The sequence below is a fragment of the Pinus tabuliformis genome, chromosome 4_2, assembly GCF_031772625.1.
Source record: "Pinus tabuliformis cultivar Carrire ecotype Pingquan chromosome 4_2, CPIR1, whole genome shotgun sequence".
Taxonomy (NCBI): domain Eukaryota; kingdom Viridiplantae; phylum Streptophyta; class Pinopsida; order Pinales; family Pinaceae; genus Pinus; species Pinus tabuliformis.
In genome coordinates, this window is record NC_142304.1 from 214,742,170 (window position 1) to 214,761,178 (window position 19,009).

Below are 19,009 nucleotides of genomic sequence, written 5' to 3' on the forward strand. Positions count from 1 at the left end.
TCCAGAAGAACCTATAGGTGAGCCTCCTGAGATATACAAAGATCCTATAACAGAAGAAGAGTTAGAGAACACTCCATCTGAAGCCATGGCTGAAAACTGAAATGGTAGAAGAGAAGATGAGAGAATAGAAGGTGCCTTTCCCATTCGAGAGACCAATCGAGACATGAAAATGAAAAACATAAGCCCCTCCGCTTTACCTCACTTCCATGGATTGACTAATGAAGACCTTTATACCTTCCTGTTTGAGTTTGCTGTCCTTTGTCGAACCTATGACTATACAGAAGATGAGCAAAACTTGAAACTCTTTCCCTCTACCCTCAAGGATGCTGCATTACGCTGGTTCATGGGGTTACCTGGAAACAGTATCACCACTTGGGCTCAGATGCAACAAGATTTCAATACCAAATACGGGGACTACTGTAGGTCTAAGGAAGCCAAGGGAGAAATCTTTCGGATGACCATGGGAAACGATGAGTCTTTAGAAGATTATGAGGAAAGGTTCCAGCTTAGCTATAAACGGGCCAGGTGCACACTTGACCCTGAATCTCTAAATCTGGTCCTGCTCCAAGGAGTCCTTGAAGATCTTCTAGATACCCTTCACCTGCTAGCTGGAGGAGATATTTTCCAACTACCTTATGAGGATATAAAGACTGTGTTTAGAAACCACTCTAGGGTAGCCCGGAAAAGAGGTAGGGGAAACCCACTTTCAGCTAGTACTACCTTCTCCAAGCATGAGTTTGCTAATCAGTTGGAGGACCTCAAAAGTGAGGTGAGACAGACCATTGCCATGCAACTAGATACCTTCTGAATCTAGTAGAAGAAAGAGGAAGCTGAGAGGGCTTTGGCCATCTTCTGTCCCAGGTGTATGAGGAAGCACCCTAAGAACGAGTGTCCATTACACTCAGTAGAGGTATGTTTCGTTTGTGAGGAGGACCACCCCACAAACCAATGCCCAACCTTACCTGGATTTAAGGCCATATACCAAGGGACTGAGGCACCCACTGAACCTCTCTACTTCCTCAACCAAAGGAGGCCGCATGGACCTAGACCTTACTAGCAGGGGATGCGAGGGAAATCCCAAGCTTATTATAGCCCCAACCAATCTGCTCCTATGCCTTCTTGGCCCCCCCTGCTCATCCTTCCTGGTCTGTACTTCCTCCATGGTCTTACCCACCTCCTTACCATACTCAGCCCACTACTCATTCGTTTCACTCACATGTCCCTCCACAGCCTCAGTGGAATGCACCTCAACCGGGGTGGAGGCCCCAGTACAACACTCCTCCCGCCATTTTGCCTCCACCACCAGCTCAACCACAACCATTACCTCCTGCTCCTCCAAGACAACCCCAAATTCCTGCTCAACCGAACCCGAACCCCAACAACCGACAGGCCCAACAGGTATATACTGGGAAAACAACATGCCCTACTTATGCTGTGGAAATCTAGGAGATCAACCTGCGATCCGGGAAGACTCTTCCGGATCGCCAACCTCCTCCCCCAGAGGACGAGGAAGATAAACAAGAAAGTGAACCCAAAGCCATTCCATCCTTTCCTTAGAGACTAATAGTAACCACACAACCCGACCCAGAAGAGAATGAGCTTCTGGGAGAACTCAAACAGTTGTGTGTGAGAATACCACTTCTCTAAGCCATCAAAGCAAGGAAAATTTTAAGAACCCCCCCTAAATTTACATGTAAAAATGGGCGAATCTCCATGGTATATAGGAAAAATGGAAGGCGATTTTATCAATAATATGATATGTATATATAATTTTTTGGAAAATCTCTCACCAGGCATGGCGAATATTTTACTCAATTATAAAATCTTGTGTTTATTGAATACACAAATGAAATCATTGCATTTCTTTAAAATATCTTTTGAAATAAAAATTACCGAAATTACATATCGATAACCTAGTGGGTGTAGGATAAAATTCACCCGTGCCATTCACAGAAAGCATGAGAAAAAACCTAATACTATATATAAAACCAAGAAAAATTCAAATTCATCACTTCTAGGGACCTCGTAACCACCCTGCCAATACACAAGTATGTTCTTGTTTGCAATTAGAAAAATTACCCAAATTACAATTTGTTTACTCTAGCATATGTTGGAAAGTTATAGAAGGATGACTAGTGCAATCAATCCGTTCCTTTTAGCCCTGGATTTGTTTCAGTTTAAAACAGAACTATACAAATATACTTGTCCAATGTTTATGCTTTAACCATTCACCTTAAGATGTTTTTACAATATAATTTCCTAAGTCTATTTAATATCTTCATTATCATAAAAACCAACCTATATCCATCTTAACTCCACATCTACCACTCTTAGGGGGATGAAATCTATTTATCCCTCCGAGCACTTGGTAGACCCAGAATTAAGATGGATCTAAGATGATAGGATTTCCCCTTTAAATAGTCTATGCTCACATGAATACCACGGTATTACCATGGGTCAATACCATGGGTTATCATAAACCTGGAGCTTAGAAATTATTATTAGTAATTTATAAAAATTAATAAAATTAATAGTTGATTTTTATTTTATTTTTTATTTTGACCAAGCTAAAATGTTTAACATACATTAAATCACAACATCCATTTTTACTCTTGATCGGATCAAATATTTTTTCACTCTATGCTAGTTTGCATATCACGATATTTGATACCTCTCAGGGTTAGTAGATCCAGAGTAAAGATGGATCTATGCTGGTTTAATTCCCCCATTTAAATAGGCTACATTCCAGGTGAATACCATGGGTCAATACCATGTGCCATTTTTATTTTTATTAATACTAATATTAGGGTTGATAATGTTTTTTTGGATGGTATTAATAACAATCTAGTCCATGGTATTTGTCCCATATTATTTTGCCCATAGGTTTCACCTAAATATAACGCATTTTTTAAGTGTCCTTAAATATAAGGTGACTTATGGAGTAAATATAAAAAAATGTTTTATTTGTTTACCATACCTCTCGTTTATTTATATTTTTATTAATTTACCATACCTCTTTTACAAATATGGTATTTGGCCCATAGGATTCACTTAAATAAAACCTATTTCTTGAGCCTTCATAAATAGAACGAGGGTTATGGACTAAATATAAAAAGAAGTTTTATTTCTTTACCATGCGTCTAGTTTATTTATATTTTTATTTATTTACCATACCTTTTGAGTAAGTATAAAAAGACGTTTTATTTATTTACGATACCTCCACTTTACTTATATTTTTATTTGTTTACACCCTTGCATGTATATAAGGTGACTTATGGAGTAAATGTAAATTCTTATTTATTTATTTACCATACCTCTCATTTATTTATATTTTTATTAATTTACCATACCTCTTTTATAAATATGGTATTTGGGCCTTTGGCCCATAGGATTCACTTAAATAAAACCTATTCTTGAAAATGAGTGAATGGATTCACTTAAATAAAACCTATTCTTGAAAATGGGCTAATGAAAGGTTGTAACTCCTAATTTCAAGGGCTAAATTTACCTTTTTTACCCTCTCCCTTAAAATAAGGTGGGCTATTTGAGGTGATTTCTAAAAATGTACTATGATACAAAATATTTGCCCACTAAAAATTTAAAACCCCTTAATTTCGCCAAAGGGCGAACATTCGCCCCTAAAATTTTCTATGCATCAAAGATGTACCGATATACAACAAATTGGTTAAGGAAAAGTGTTTCACGCACCCAGGCAGACAAAAAAGAGATGCCTCAACTATCAATGTCATAGGACAACTGTCTGATCTTATGTTGGGGCAAGTAATCTGTCCAAAGTATTTGGATCCTGGGAGTCCTGTAGTTGATGTCCACATCAATGGCACCATCATACCCCACACCTTGATTGATTTAGGGGCTGCCATTAATGTGATGACCAGGGATACCATGCTCAAACTCAACCTTCAAGGTTCCTTAAGGAAGACCTCGACAGTCCTGCAGTTGGCAGACCGCTCCACCGTGACTCCCGAAGGGATTGTGGAGGATGTCTTGGTCTCTGTTGACTCTTGGGAGTATCCTGCAAACTTCTTGGTCCTTCAACCAAAGGCAAGGCTTACTAGATAACCCCTTATTTTGGGAAGGCCTTGGTTAGCCACTGCGGATGCTTACATAAGCTGCCGAGCAGGAAACATGACCATCAAAAATGGTCCTATGTCCAAGCAGCTAGTCCTATACCCTCCTGCCCAACCTCTGCTAGAGCATGACTTACCACTTTGGTTGGAAGAAGGAGAAGAGGATGAGGTATACTCTGCACCCTTGTGCACCTTAGAAACCACCAGTTGAGGTCCTCAAACCGAGGATGATTTGATTGAGACCTTGATTCAGAATCCGCTTCCCAGTGCATTGTCCTTAGAGAAATTGGTGAAGGATACTCAAGCCAGCACCTTAGTGGACCTATGTGTGACTGATCCAACCTCTCCTAGAGTTAAAAATGTGGAGTTTGGCCCCGAGAGAATGTTAAAGATCAACTCCTCCCTATATCCTTCCCAGGAAAAGGAGCTGTATAGCCTGCTGGCCAGTGATCTAGATGCTTTTGCTTGGAGCTATAAGGAGATGAAAGGAGTCCATCCTTCGGTCTGTACCCATCACATCTACATTAAAGAAGATTGTAAACCGGTCAGGCAACTTCAGAGGAGAATGAATCCAGCCCTTAAGGACATTGTCAAAGAAGAATTGCAAAAACTGTTGGATGCAAGATTCATCTACCCCATCTCGGATAGCGAGTGGGTTTCCCCTCTGGTGTTGGTACCCAAGAAAAATGGAAAGTGGAGAATCTATGTGGACTACAGAGAACTGAACAAAGCCACCAAGAAAGACCACTTCCCTCTACCTTTCATAGATCAAGTGTTGGATGGGCTGGCGGGAAAGAAGTTTTTCTCTTTCCTAGATGGGTTCAGTGGGTATAACCAGATCCAAATCAGCCCGGAGGACCAAGATAAGACCACCTTCACTTGTCCTTGGGGTACCTTTTCTTACCGAGTCCTTCCCTTTGGGCTATGCAACGCTCCCACCACTTTCCAAAGATCAGTATTGAACATCTTTTCTGAGCTGGTCCATGATTCGGTGGAAATCTATATGGATGACTTCACTCCTTATGGGTCCAACTTCCAGGAAGCATTGTCCAATCTGGGAAAAGTTCTAACCAAGTGCATTGAGATGAACCTATCCCTTAGTCCTGAAGAATGTGCATTCCTGATGACTGAAGGGACCGTGCTAGGACATACCATTTCTCGCCAAGGATTACAGGTGGATCCTAATAAAATTGCTCTCATAAAAAAGGTTCCACCTCCTCAGAAGGTAAGAGATGTTTGGAGTTTCTTAGGCTTAGCAGGATATTATAGAAGATTCATTAAAGACTTCAATAAGCTAGCCTCACCATTGTTTGGCCTATTAGCAAAAGATGTTGAGTTCAAATGGACGGACGACTGTCAAAGGGCTCTGAACGAATTAAAGGATAAGTTGGTGTCCGCCCCGATCTTGAGAGGTCCAAACTGGGCCCTACCTTTCCACATCCACACTGATGCCTCGAAAAAAGCCATAGGGGCAGCCTTAGGACAGGTTGAACAAAAACTCCCATATGCCATATACTTTGTCATCAAAAACTTATCCAAGGCAGAAATGAATTATACTGTAACTGAGAAAGAGTTCTTGGCCGTGGTCCATGCACTGAACAAGTTCCGACACTACATCACTGGCTATCAAACATTTGTACATACTGATCATGCTGCAATTAGATATTTAATGAATAAACCGGATGTGAATGCTCGTATTATTATGGTTACTTTTGTTGCAGTAGTTTGATTTGACTATCGTTGACAAACCAGGTAACGAAAATGTTGTTGCTGACTTCTTGTCTAGACTGGACTTACCTGCAGGTGAAGATGGAACAGTGGATGACCAGATGCCAGATGAACATCTGTTTGCTATCTCAGTACTCTCTCCATGGTTTGCTGATATAGCAAACTACCTGGTCTCAGCACAGTTCCCTCCGCATCTATCCTCAAAAGAGAAGAGCAGAATTGTGAGGAAAAGTGCCTCATTCACTTGGATCGGGGGCAACCTGTTCAAACTTGGCCCCGATCAGATATTAAGGCGTTGTGTAAGGGAGGAGGAAGTATTTGACATCCTCCTAACCTGTCATGATGGGCCTTGTGGAGGACATTTTGCAGCCAAGAGGACTGCCTTCAAAATTCTACAGGCAGGCTACTATTGGCCCACGCTTCATCAAGATGTCAGAAGATATATCAGCCAATGTGACCGATGCCAAAGGATGGGGAAGCCGACTCCAAGGGATGAAATGCCTCTCCAACCTCAAGTGACTCTTGAGCCATTTGAGAAGTGGGGTATGGATTTTGTGGGTCCTATCAACCCTCCTTCAAGGGAAAAGTCTTACATCATTGTGTGCACAGACTATCTGACAAAGTGGGTCGAAACCAAGGCAATCAAAGCAGCGACAGAAGAGAAGGTGGCTGAGTTTTTAAGAGAAAACATCTTCTACAAATTTGACTACCCAAGAGAGTTAGTCACAGATCAAGGAAGCCAGTTCACCTCCAACTTAATTGAATACTTGCTCACTCATCACAAGATCAAGCATAGGACTTCCACCCCATATCATCCTCAAGCAAATGGGAAGGTGGAGGTCACCAATAGAGCATTAGAAGGGATTTTGACCAAGGTGGTGAGCAGTAGCAGAAAGGATTGGGTAGATCATCTGGTTGAGGCCACTTGGGCTTACAACACCACCTGGAAGACCACAACCGGCTTCACACCTTATGAGCTGGTCTATGGGAAGAAAGCTTTGCTGTCGATCGAGTTCGAGTACAACACATTGAGGATGGCAGCTCAGCTGGACCTAGACCTCAGCCATGCTCAACAAGAAAGGTTATTGCAGCTGAATGGGTTAGATGAACACCAAATGCAGGCCCTCCTTCACTCAGAAGTGGTTCAACTTCAGAGGAAGATATGGCACGACTGGCACCTCAATGACAAACAATTCCAGCCGGGAGATTGGGTGCTGCTGTACGATTCCGGACATAAGGATTTCAAGGGGAAGCTGAGGACAAGATGGCTAGGACCATATGCAGTGGAGAAGTGTAATGACAATGGTTCTGTCCTTATTCAGACCATTTATGAAGAAGTCATCCCCATGCTCGTCAATGGGCATCGACTAAAGATCTACAGGAAACCTCTTTCGAGGCAAGAGTTCATCAAAACTGTGGAAAAATTAGTGCTGGTCATAGAGAAGGGTTCTGCCTCTATTTTGGGCATACCCTGAGCATCATAAAAAAAAAAAAAAGATCCTTGGGTGAAAACCTTTCTGAGGCACCCAAGGCAGATGGTAGGGGTGAAAACCTCATTGAGGTGCCCCTGCTGTCTCTCTGAAAAAGAATTGGAATAAAAAGATCCTTGGGTGAAAACCTCTCCGAGGCGCCCAAGGCAGATAGTAGGGGTGAAAACCTCATTGAGGCACCCCTGCTGTCTCTTAAAAAAAAAAAAAAGAAAAAGAAAAAGAGAAAGAGGCAGAAACAAAAAAACAGGCTTAATCTTTGGAAATTGTTGCAGGTTGCAGGGATTCAATGCAAAAAGGAGGCCTCTCAACTCAAGGACAAGGGTCCCTACCAAGCTACTAGGCAACCTCACAAAAACTCTCTCCATAAACACTCATCTCTTCCAAGGTTTGGACGCAATCTGGTGATAGTTTAGCCTTCTACAGGAAGCTACAAGACTTTCTACATGAAGTTCTGTATTTCTACAAGAAACATCATGTAGAGCCTTTGGGCGGGCCAAGACCGATCATCAAGAAGAATTTGAAGCTTGAAGTCCGTTGAGGAGGCATGCAACCACTCTTTCCTTCCATCCTCCACTTATTTCACCTCCTTTCACCACCATTGCTGCCATACGGTCAAAATATACCTGCACAGTCATACCAGAACTTTGTTTTCTCAGATAAAGGAATTTTTTTTTTGGAAATAAATGCATGCAGAGGCTCACATACTTTATCTGTCAAGGCAATCTCAGGACCCTGCACCTGTGAACATGACTCCATTATTTCGGCATGCACCCCAGGAGGAGAAACGGCTACAGGATGTCCTACAGGAATCCTGTACCAGCTGATCCGTCTAGAGCACATACCATGGAGACACCCGCAGCTCATGAAGCCAGTGCATGCAACATTCACAGCCAGGAAACCGGGTCTCAAGGTCTCGTAACCAGCAGTAGCCAATGAAGAGGAGCTCCAGTGCATGTACACGAAGCAGCAACAAGCAGATCCATCATTCCTCGTCCTGAAGCCTGAGAAAAATCACGTCCACGGCCGCACAGGTAAGTGCCTAACCTTATTTCGTCAAATTACATAAGCTATACTCTAAAATGTGTGTAACTATGAAAATGAACGGATTGAACAAGTCGGGTAGCCATTCAACTGGCCACCACAACCAGTCTGACGGCCTCGTCGGATACGAAAGGCTTGGTTATGTCGAAAAGACAGGAAATGGACACGTGGGAAGCGTCCAGTCAGAGAGAAGCGACAGTCTAACAGGAATGGCAACGGTAGATACAAAGGGAAGGATTCGGCAGTCAGGAATACATGCAGCAGAATGATAATGGTGACGTTGGCCAATGGGTCGATGGGGACAACTCACCCCCGTGCCATGAATTCCGCAGCAATTCAAATCGGCCGGCTAAATCACTTATGATGCACTGCAGTCATTTATTCACAACCGTTTTGCAGCCGAGTACGCGTCCTCAATTCTCTGAAGGCTGTTAGCCCGAGTTCTCGGCCTGTTCCAATGTCCTGTTGCTGCACAAAAAGTCCATAACCACTGAAGCGTTCCCCAGAATCCGTGCACGACTCCTACAAGAAGCTGCGCTACAGGAAGCCCAGCATTACAGAGGAATTTGGACTGTTCACGTCGAAGGTGGCAATTCTGGAATAAGGTAATCCTGAACATAATTCTCCAATGCAATTGATTCAAAAGGTGGTGAAGTCGACGTGTTGAAGGGGTAGGAAAATGTGAATAAAAGTCTATTCATGAATTTACAAGCCGTTTTCTTATCGCTGCATGATAATTGTCATCGTAGTATGTATGCGGGATTTTCTCCGGGGTTTTGAATTATAATTGAGCCACTGTCAAGGTTCACTGGTAGAAAGTTGTGAATTTTATATAACTGTGTGCATAACAGAGACATAGCTCTGCGCTCTGTCTAAGAAAATCCCGAAGCTCTACTTCTGTACACGAGCAGGCAAGCTCAGGACAACAAAACAAGTTTTTACCATGCCGGGAGGGTTCATTAGAAAAGAGCCTTCAGACTCCAAGAAGTTACGGGAAACCCTTGAGGTGGTGGACTTGTTTTCCCATGCACACTGGATGTCATTCTGTGACAAGCTTCAAGGTCACGATGACGAAGTTGCAGAAGAATTCCTAAGGTCCTTGAAGCCAAAGTCAAAGACATTGGCCATTGTCAACTTCAGAGGATTGACCCTCAGACTCACCCCATAGCTCATTAGCAGAGTAACTGATCTACCGATGGGGGTACCCTGGGATAAGGAGGAGAGAAAACTGGTTCAGAAAGCTAAGAAGGAGTTCTTCTTGCCAGAGGAACAATTTTCAGAGGACAAGAATGGAGTTCGAAGAACCAGCTTACAGCCATTCTGGAGTGAGGTCAGCCTCAAGATTATGAAGTATATTACGTGTGAGGGGCGATTTAGCATCGTGTATGGCTATCATTTCCGGTTGCTCACAGAACTCAGGCACCGAATGGACCTACCCTAAGAGCAAAAGTTGAGCATTCCTTACTTCCTCCTACAATCCATGACCGAGTGTCCCACCAAACTGAGAGAGGGAATGCCAGACCAGATAGCCCATCATGGGCTCATCAAGCTCCTCGTGGAAGATGCACTCCACACTTACACCGTCCCTCTCTCCTAGGAAACTTATCGGAATATGTCTAAGGATGATGACATCTGAATTTTGGTCGAGGAGCTCACCTCCTCTAGCAGCGAGGAGAAGGAGCACATTCAAACAAAGGAGAAAGATAAAAGACAGGAAACCCCGGGCACAACACCGAAGAAAAAACTGAAGGGAACTCAAGGAAAAAGCCAAGCTGCCAAAAAAGGGGGTGATAAAACCACACCAACACCCAGGGAGAAAAGACTACAGAGCAGGGTGGAAAGGACTAAAAAAGTCCACGCCAATGAGGGAACCTCTAAGGCAGCCCTAGCCAAGCTAAAAGAAAAAACACCCTCAGCCAAGCAGGCTAAAACGGTGCCATCTGCTTCTACAGGAAGTTTAAAAATGGCTTCTACAGGAAGCCAGAAACTAGCCACTACAGGGCTTTCTACAGGAAGTCCTGAAAAAGGGAAACAGAAGGAGAAATCGACCGAAATTCTTGCTAGGGAGGCAGCAGCTGTGCTGGCCACCCTAAGTACCTCTCCCAAGCCAAAGGAAAAACGAAAGAGGGAGACTCCTCTGTATTTCAAAGCAAGAAGAAGTGTAAGAATTAAAACCGGCAGACCCCAACCTCCATCCAAAGACCCAATTACCATTGAAGACACACCTGCCTCGCCAAAGGAGAAGTCCCCCTCCAAAGCATCAGTCACTTATGAGCGGGGGAGCCCGAAGACATCTACCTGGAGGGAGAGAATGGAAAGATTGGCTTCAAAAACCTCTCTACAGGATGCTGAAGCCGTTCTACAGGAAACATTGGCCAGGCTCAAGGAGACCGAAAGAATGGAAGGGGAGGCAGCCAAATCACCACAAAAGGAAGAAGAGGTAGAGCACATTATGGAACCTAGCCCCTAGCCCAGCTTGGGTTCTTATTATAAATTTTTGGAGGCCGAAAAAATCATTCCACAGAAATTCACAGTGTCGCTTTTCATTGCACTAGAGGAAGAAAGAGTGAGGACCCACACATGGATGAGAATAGCCAAGTCTAAAGGAGTAGCAGATATAGGCCCTTTGGAGGAACAACTCAAGGAGGCAAGAAGAGAATTGGCTATGGAAAAACATGTGGGAAACTGCCAGCGAGTATTTATACAGGAAGAAAATGAGAAGCTCAAACTACAACTACGAGGACAGAGGAAAGAAGGGGACCCAACACCAGAGGACACCACAATAGAACCTCAAGGAAAAGAAGGGATGAAAGCTAATCTTGAGGAACTAAACTAGCAACTATGGGAAAGAGAATTGTAGGCAAACATAGAGATACAAGCTCTAAAATAGCAGGTGCAAGAAAAGGAGGCGCAACTGGCCTGCATGGCCAGTTGGGCAATGGATGCTCTGTAATGTAGGCAGCCGACCAAATCTTATGGCCTATACCTACGGGACCAGTGGCTGCAATTCCAAATTAATGCATTGGCACAGAGGGGTATCTCCCAAATCCAAAACCCCCAGCAGTTCACAGATTTTTGTAACAATAGTTCAACAGAGGACAAGGCCAAGCTATCAGAGTTCTACCTTCATAATTTGGTCCTTCCAAATGTAACCTCATGGGACCCCAACACAGTCGTGCGAGATATGCAGCTGATGGCACTAACCTCATGGTTAAACCACGAAGAAAAGAGAGCGGCAGAGGTCAAAGATGTCATGAACAGAGAGATACATGAACCATTGCTGATTAGAGCAGAGCCAGGGGACCCCACCGCATTGATATCAGCCCACCAGCACTTAGCAACCAACTCTCAGGCTTTATTAAAATACATGGATCGGCATGCTCAGGCTATAGCACACTTCGAGGATATGGGGCGATTATTAGGGGACAATTGTGTTCAAGCTTGCACCCGTAGGTGGAACACATTGTCCCACAGCCTCAAAATCAGGGAATATCACACTCCAACTAGAATGAGGGATGCCCTGACACAGGTGCCTCTCTACAAGAAGTCCATACAGAAAAAGCTAAGCCCACCTTTTCTTTTGGGATTGGTAGAAGGAAGCACAAAAAAAGACGAGCATAAGTAGTGGGAAGAGGTGGAGAGGAAGGCCAGGTTCCATGACAGTGAGGAGGATACCACTTCAGAAGCCTGGGATGTGAGGGTAGCGATTAAAGCAATGAAAGATGAGGAGCTGGACTAGTTGCTCAGAGGATGAGCAACCATTTTAGCAGGGGGGTGATGATGAGCCCCAAATTTGGTAACTTGTTGGGCTCATTTGGCCTAATTTTCCTTGTTCAATCCTTCATTTTTTCATAGCTTATGCATTATTTTTCAGTATGTTTATGTCATTTGTACGAATAAGGGTAGTCACTCTTCCTAGGTGGCTAACACGTGCTCATTTCAGGTTTTTTGACACATGTTGGAGCAAGACCAAGCAATCATGGGCTGGAAGACAGCCAAGCTTGGGGTGGGGATTCGTAGGGGGGTTGTCTATGGCATTAAATAGCCTTCCTCGGGATCTTCACCCCCAACTCCGAGCTCCAAAGACCACCAAAACCAGATATAGAAGGCAACCAAGCAGATTTGGAAGAACTCACAGTTTGGGCAGCCAAGTCCCATGGATTTAGGAGGCCAGCTAGGGCCCTCATGGTGTATAAATGTTAAGGCCTCAGCCTTCGTGAGGGATTTTTGGAAAACTCTTTCATACTTTGCACTATAGTGCTGCTAGCTTCATTTTGTTCTCTTGTAGCCATTTTTGGCATAACTCTTGACTTATGATCATGTTTTGATAATGAGAAGTAGTCTAATTTTATACCAAATCCGAGTTTTCTATAGGAGCCATAGCTCTCGGGGTTGGGCCCAACCTGAGAGGCTATGGCCTCCTTCTTTGTACTGTTACCTTTTCTTTATGCATCGTGATTTTCCTTTTATGAATTTGAAACGTGTTTCTGTTAAGCAGATTTAGTTGTGTTGGTTAAATAGGTCACTGGTTATGAATAGAATTGCTTCAGATGTTTAGAATAGATTGATAGGATAATAACAGTTAAAGCTCAAAGAAAAGGGTTGACAACACTCTCAGTTTCATCTCATCCTTATTGGATCAGGGGCTGGAATTGCAGAAACAGTGCTGCCCCAACAAAAACACTAGTTTGCTTGACCATGCAATCCTTGGTGTAATGTTTTCATTTGTAGAAGTTAGTTATGCGTTCAGACCTCTGAAATGTTTCTTTGCTTAAGTGATGTACATGGTTCTCTTTATAAATAAAGCTGTTGTTCATTTGTTTCATTGACAGTTAGAGTAGATTAGCTAAGACTTTGATTGTGTGTAGGACTTTGTTGATTCGGTTAAGTGTACACTGTGCAAGGCATCTCCACCACTCTCTCATCCGCCTAAGCTTCGTCCAGGCCAGCTGCTCCATCTCCTAGTTAGGTTCCTCGTCTCACAACTGTTCTTCTGCCCACGTAACCCTACCTTCTTGCTCCTCCATTGTCTTAGCCTTCTTTAAGCCAAGTCAGCCTTCTACACCCTCTCATCACTCCATCCATTAGTCCCTGGGTCATTTCAAGCCCCTATCCTACCTCCCTATCCATTCATGCATCTTCCCTCACTCACCCATCCTCTAAAGTCCACTTTATAAACTTCCTGTAGAAATTTCTGAACATCCTGCAGAAATCTCTGAACATCCTGTAGAACCCATGCAGACTTCCTGTAGAAGCTCCCAAATGAGGTTTCTTGATAGCCAAACTTTGTGAAACTCTCCGGAAGAGTGTTAGGGACTCCTTAGACCCCCTCTGAACCTTCCCAACCTTTTCCAAGCATTTCTCCTCCTTGATCCACCCCTGCACAACAAAAAGCTAGTGAAAAGCACATGCATGATAATTCTAATAACTTACTCAAAAATACAATTTGTTTTCTTCAGATAAAGGTAGTCTAGACACATGCATTTCACTTTCATAGAAGTAATGGCATCTCTTTTTATAGTTTGCATTCTCTCCTTTGCATCAGTAGGACTAGCTGGTAGAATTAGGGTTTGCGTTACTTCTTGGCTTTCAGTTTCTTTCCACAAGTAGATTAGCTTCCTTTGAGTTATCTTCCATCCATCAGTTAAAAAGCTTCTTCTAAGAGCTCATAGAAGTTGGCTTAAGCCCCTAGCGGACTTGTGCCAGCTGACCAAGTGACAGCTGCGGCAAGAGCTAGTACTTTTGCATACAACACCGTCGCTTCCAAGTTTGTTACGAACTACCGGGTTGATAAGAGTAAAGAAGGGAGTCCCAGGAGTTGCAGCATTATTACTGCAATACTGGAGCCCACCAAATATCAGAACAGCTAACAATTTATTACTGCAACTTAGATAAATGACTATTAAGAAGAAAATACAAAACTGCCAAAGTCATACATATTCCATTGGCAAATTGAAATATTTTGCACAACTAAACATGAGCATATAAAATGAATTCAAGTGTAACTGTTCCATACACCTTCAAATTAGTTTAACAAGATAACACAACAAGGATAATATATAACTAAGAAGAAACAAAATCTGAAACATCCATACCATAAGTATCTATCTAAATCCACTAGAATCTCTTCAACATTCAAGCACATGCATTAACGCAGATCACAACAACAAACTGCAATAGTTTCCCCAACAATAATGAAACCATCAACAACCTTTTCAATCCAATTTTCCAGTTTAAATAGACATACAATAGCAAATCCAAAGTGTCTAGATGCATCACATCCTTGATCCAACAGAGGATCAAATCAAAGTAAAAAGAGGAAATATTTTTTCCATTTTAAAGTCTTTTTCCTCTAAAGATAAAAAAACATAAAGCATTCATATATTTAAAAAAACACTAAATCACTGTAAAATCACTCTTGTTTTTAAAGCATATCTTCATGGATTAAATCAACAAAAAGAATGACAGTTGGCTGCTGACTGCGTAGTGACTAGGTAATAGTTGGGAAACGATTATGTCGGCACTTTTTCTTTCAAAATTGACACGTGGATAGAAATTGATGGTCTGCATTGGTTACCACCTCTGCTACATGTTCACCCCTTTAAACTTTGACATCTGGCATCTTCGTCGCACCTGTGAACACCTCCCACAAACTGAAATTAAACTGCACTACACTAGTGACCTCAGAGAAGCACTACGTGACATTGGTAAACTCAGAAAACACTGTGCGACACTGGTAAACTCAAAAAACACTGCGTGACGTTGATAACCCTCTATGCAGTACTGCACGAACACTGGTAGCCTTTGTGCAACACTACGTAGCGACTGCACAATGGGACAATGTTTTGGGTATATCTCCCAAAAAGTAATACCTGTGTAAAAAATGAAGGAGGTTATTATAGATGATACCTTTTTTTAATATAAAACTATCTTAATTTATCCAAAGCCTTCCCAGGTTCCTAGAAGACGTTCTGCAAAACAATGGCTAAAAAAAATTACGAATTGCGAACAATGACTTTGAAGATGCATTTGAAACTCTTGATCTGTTACACCTATACAAAAAATGAAAGAGGTTATTGTTCATTGACCTGTGCTAAAGAAAAAATTCTTTCCATTTTCCAAAATTCTCCTCCATGTGGTCAGAAACTGTTATGAAAAAAGGGTGGGTAAAAAAATCAATTTCAGGGGAAATTGCATTGCAGAGCGTAGAAGACTTTCATGTTCGACATGTTTGCTGATGATTTTGAAGAAAAATGAGAAGATGAGTGTGCTTGTGTATGAGGTACATGGTCTATTTTTACTCATCATTTTCAATGAAGTTTTAGCAAGGGTAATTTAGGCCTAGGATAAAGGGGAATTAGGCTTAAGATAAAGGGGATTTAGGCCTAACTAGGAATAAGGGACAACATGAATATTTTGGAATAGGGATAATTTGAAAGAAAAAGGGGATAAGGGAATAGGATATGTGGGGAATAGGGACAAATGAGGAATAGTGAATGATGGGAATAGATGATATATGAAGAGGTATAAAACTATAATATTGTAACTATGCTACTTTGATATCATTCCTTTTGACTGTAAACATATGTTCAGATGAATCACTCTAACAGACCCTCAAGACCTTGACTCAAAAATCATAATTAAAACTCTCAAAAACTCAAAAAACCTCCTCCCATTAATGATTAAAACTTTGATAACCAAGTGATGACCAAGTTCATGATGACTTCAGTGGTTAGTCAATCTCATAACAGTTAAACAGTTTGTGAGTTTGACACTTTGTATGACAACAAAACTATGAAATTTCGAAGACCTTCGACTAATAAACTAATTGAATCTAACAATGGCTCCATTAGGGATGATAACCTTCCAGTGAGGTGCCAAGAATGACACCGCATACCAGAATCCTATCCACTGGGCAACAGAAACAATGTGAAAAACTAAGAAAAAGACTGACAAATATGGAAAAATTTAGTGATTGAACTGATTGAAAAAGACTACATAACTGAAAAATTCCTCCCTGACAAATTGATTATTTATTGAAGTAGAAAGCTAGGACCTTATGGACGTCACCTCGGCTTCAAATCTCAACTCCTACTACCCACACTTGTATTATTCAAAATTAAAATGGTATAAACACTATAATCTTGCATATGTTGAAAGTATGTACACTAGGTAATCACCTCCTTCCAATGTAGCCAGTCAAGCAGAAGGCTACTTGACTGAGTGCCACTCACTGTTGCCTTGAACAAGCAGAACTCAAAAGAGAGTGGCAAATCAAAACTCAATTGATCCTGAAAACCAACATCGATGAAGAGTACAAGCTCCCAAAACTCCTGCAACATACTAGCCATGGGGTGACAAAACTCTCCTTTCACAGGCTCCAAGAGACCAACAAAAGAATCTTCAAAAATATAACTGGTTACCTTCACTTGATGATCAGTAAAAGGAATCTGTTCTAGAGGAAAGAGAACATCAAGTTCATTTCTCTTGTCCTCTTCAATTGAGGCAACCACCTTATCCACAACAATAATGTGCACATCCATAGGATCCGAGACAACCTGCTCTTTTTCGGCAGACTCTTCATGTGCAAAAGGCTCTAAAACATCCCCTTCTTTTTCGCTTCTCTCCTCTTCTTGATCATTAACAGTCTCTTAAATATGTTGATTAGGCTCAAGAGGACAAACCTGTTGCATTTTTTCATCGACCTCTGTCTGCTTCGTTTCATCTTCAACTACAAAAATCGTTTCCTGCGGGGAATCTTCATGAATATATGGGCAACAAACCTCTTTTGTTTTCTATCCTTGATATTGGGATGGAAATTCACAAAGGGCTTCTTTAATTTCATCATCCATACATTCTTCATCCCCATAAATATTTTCTAGATATTGGAAGAAATCTTCAAAACATGCACAACATTTTTCAGCCGGAGGCAGGGGAGGAAAAAATTCCTTAAAATGCTCATAAAATACTGTGTGAAAATCTGTAAGAGAACACAAACTGGCAGGTGGAAAACCTTCATACCAAGATCTAGCTTTGTCTTCTAAGGTTGCCATGAACATTTTCATTAAACAATCCTCAGGAAACTTAACCCCAAGCTTATTTACATGCAAATGAAACTTTAACATATGTAAAATAACATTGTCTCATTTTTTATATTTAAATAATGGAAGATAGGTTAACCAATAAATACAAGGCATAGGATTCGGAAAACCAGGAATATAGGACCTGTCCATAGGTGCATACTTGGCATTTTTCCTTGAACCCATATTGAAAATAGTTAATCAAAATGATTGAACTTTTAATAGTGGAGTCATTAGGTGAATGGTTCAACCTTCCCGTGTCTGACTGCTGCCCACCATTAGCAATAAGATCTAAAATTTGGATGATCTTTCCAAGAGAAATGAAACCTTCATTCCCTGGCAACAGCGCAAATATGTTAGCACTTTGTAATTCCTCCAGGCTAAGGAGAGGAACCTAGAGGTAACCACAAACCTCTTTTGGTTGAATGACTGGTCTTATTCAACTTGAGGGGACTCCCTCACTGAGCAAACTCAGAGATAAGGCTTATGAAAATGATCTTTGACATAGACCAGTTCTGAAAAATGTTTAAATTTTTGGTATGCGGGTAGTAGAGGATTCTAGGAAAATTAGTGTAAGGCAATCATAACCTTCCTAGTACAACATGATGATGTATCTCCAACCAATTTCATGTACAGAGGCTCAATTAAGATGGATTTTGGATTTAAAGACAAATTGTAGTATAGTGAAGATGGGGATATCAAGGCATTCATAAAAAATAACAAAACAACTAACAATTATTTCTGCAACTTAGATAAATGACTATCAAGAAGAAAACACAAAACTGTCAAAGGCATACATATTCCATTTGAAAATTGGAATATTTGTCACAACTAAACATGAGCATATAAAATAAATTCAAGTGTAACTATTCCATACACATTCAAATTAGTTTAACAAGATAACACAATAAGGATAATATATAATTGAGAAGAAACAAAATCCAAAACATCCATACCATAAGTATCTTTTAAATCCATTGGAATATCTTCAACATTCAAGCACATGCATTAACACAGATCACAACAAAAAACTGTAATAGTTTCCCCAACAATAATGAAACCATCAACAACCTTTTAAATCTATTTTTCCAGTTTAAATAGACATATAATAGAAAATCCAAAGTATCTAGATGCATCACATCATTGATCCAATAGAGGATTGAATCAAAGTATAAAAGGAAATCTTTTTGTTGTTTTAAAGTATTTTTCCTCTAATGATAAAAAAAAACATAAAGCAATCATATCTTAAAAAAAACACTAAATCACCGTAAAAGCACTCTTGTTTTTTCGAAGCATATCTTCATGGATCAAAATCAACAAAAAGAATGACAGTTGGTTGTTGACTGTGCAGTGACTGGGTAATAGTTGGGTAGCGAATGTGTTGAAACTTTTTCTTTCAAAATTGACACATGGCTGGCAACTGATGGTCTGAGTTGGCTACCACCTTTGCTACATGTTCACCCCTTTAAACTTTGACATCTGGCATCTTCGTCGCACCTGTGAACACCTCCCACAAACTGAAATTAAACTGCATGACACTGGTGACCTTAGAGAAGCACTACGTGACACTGGTAAACTCTTT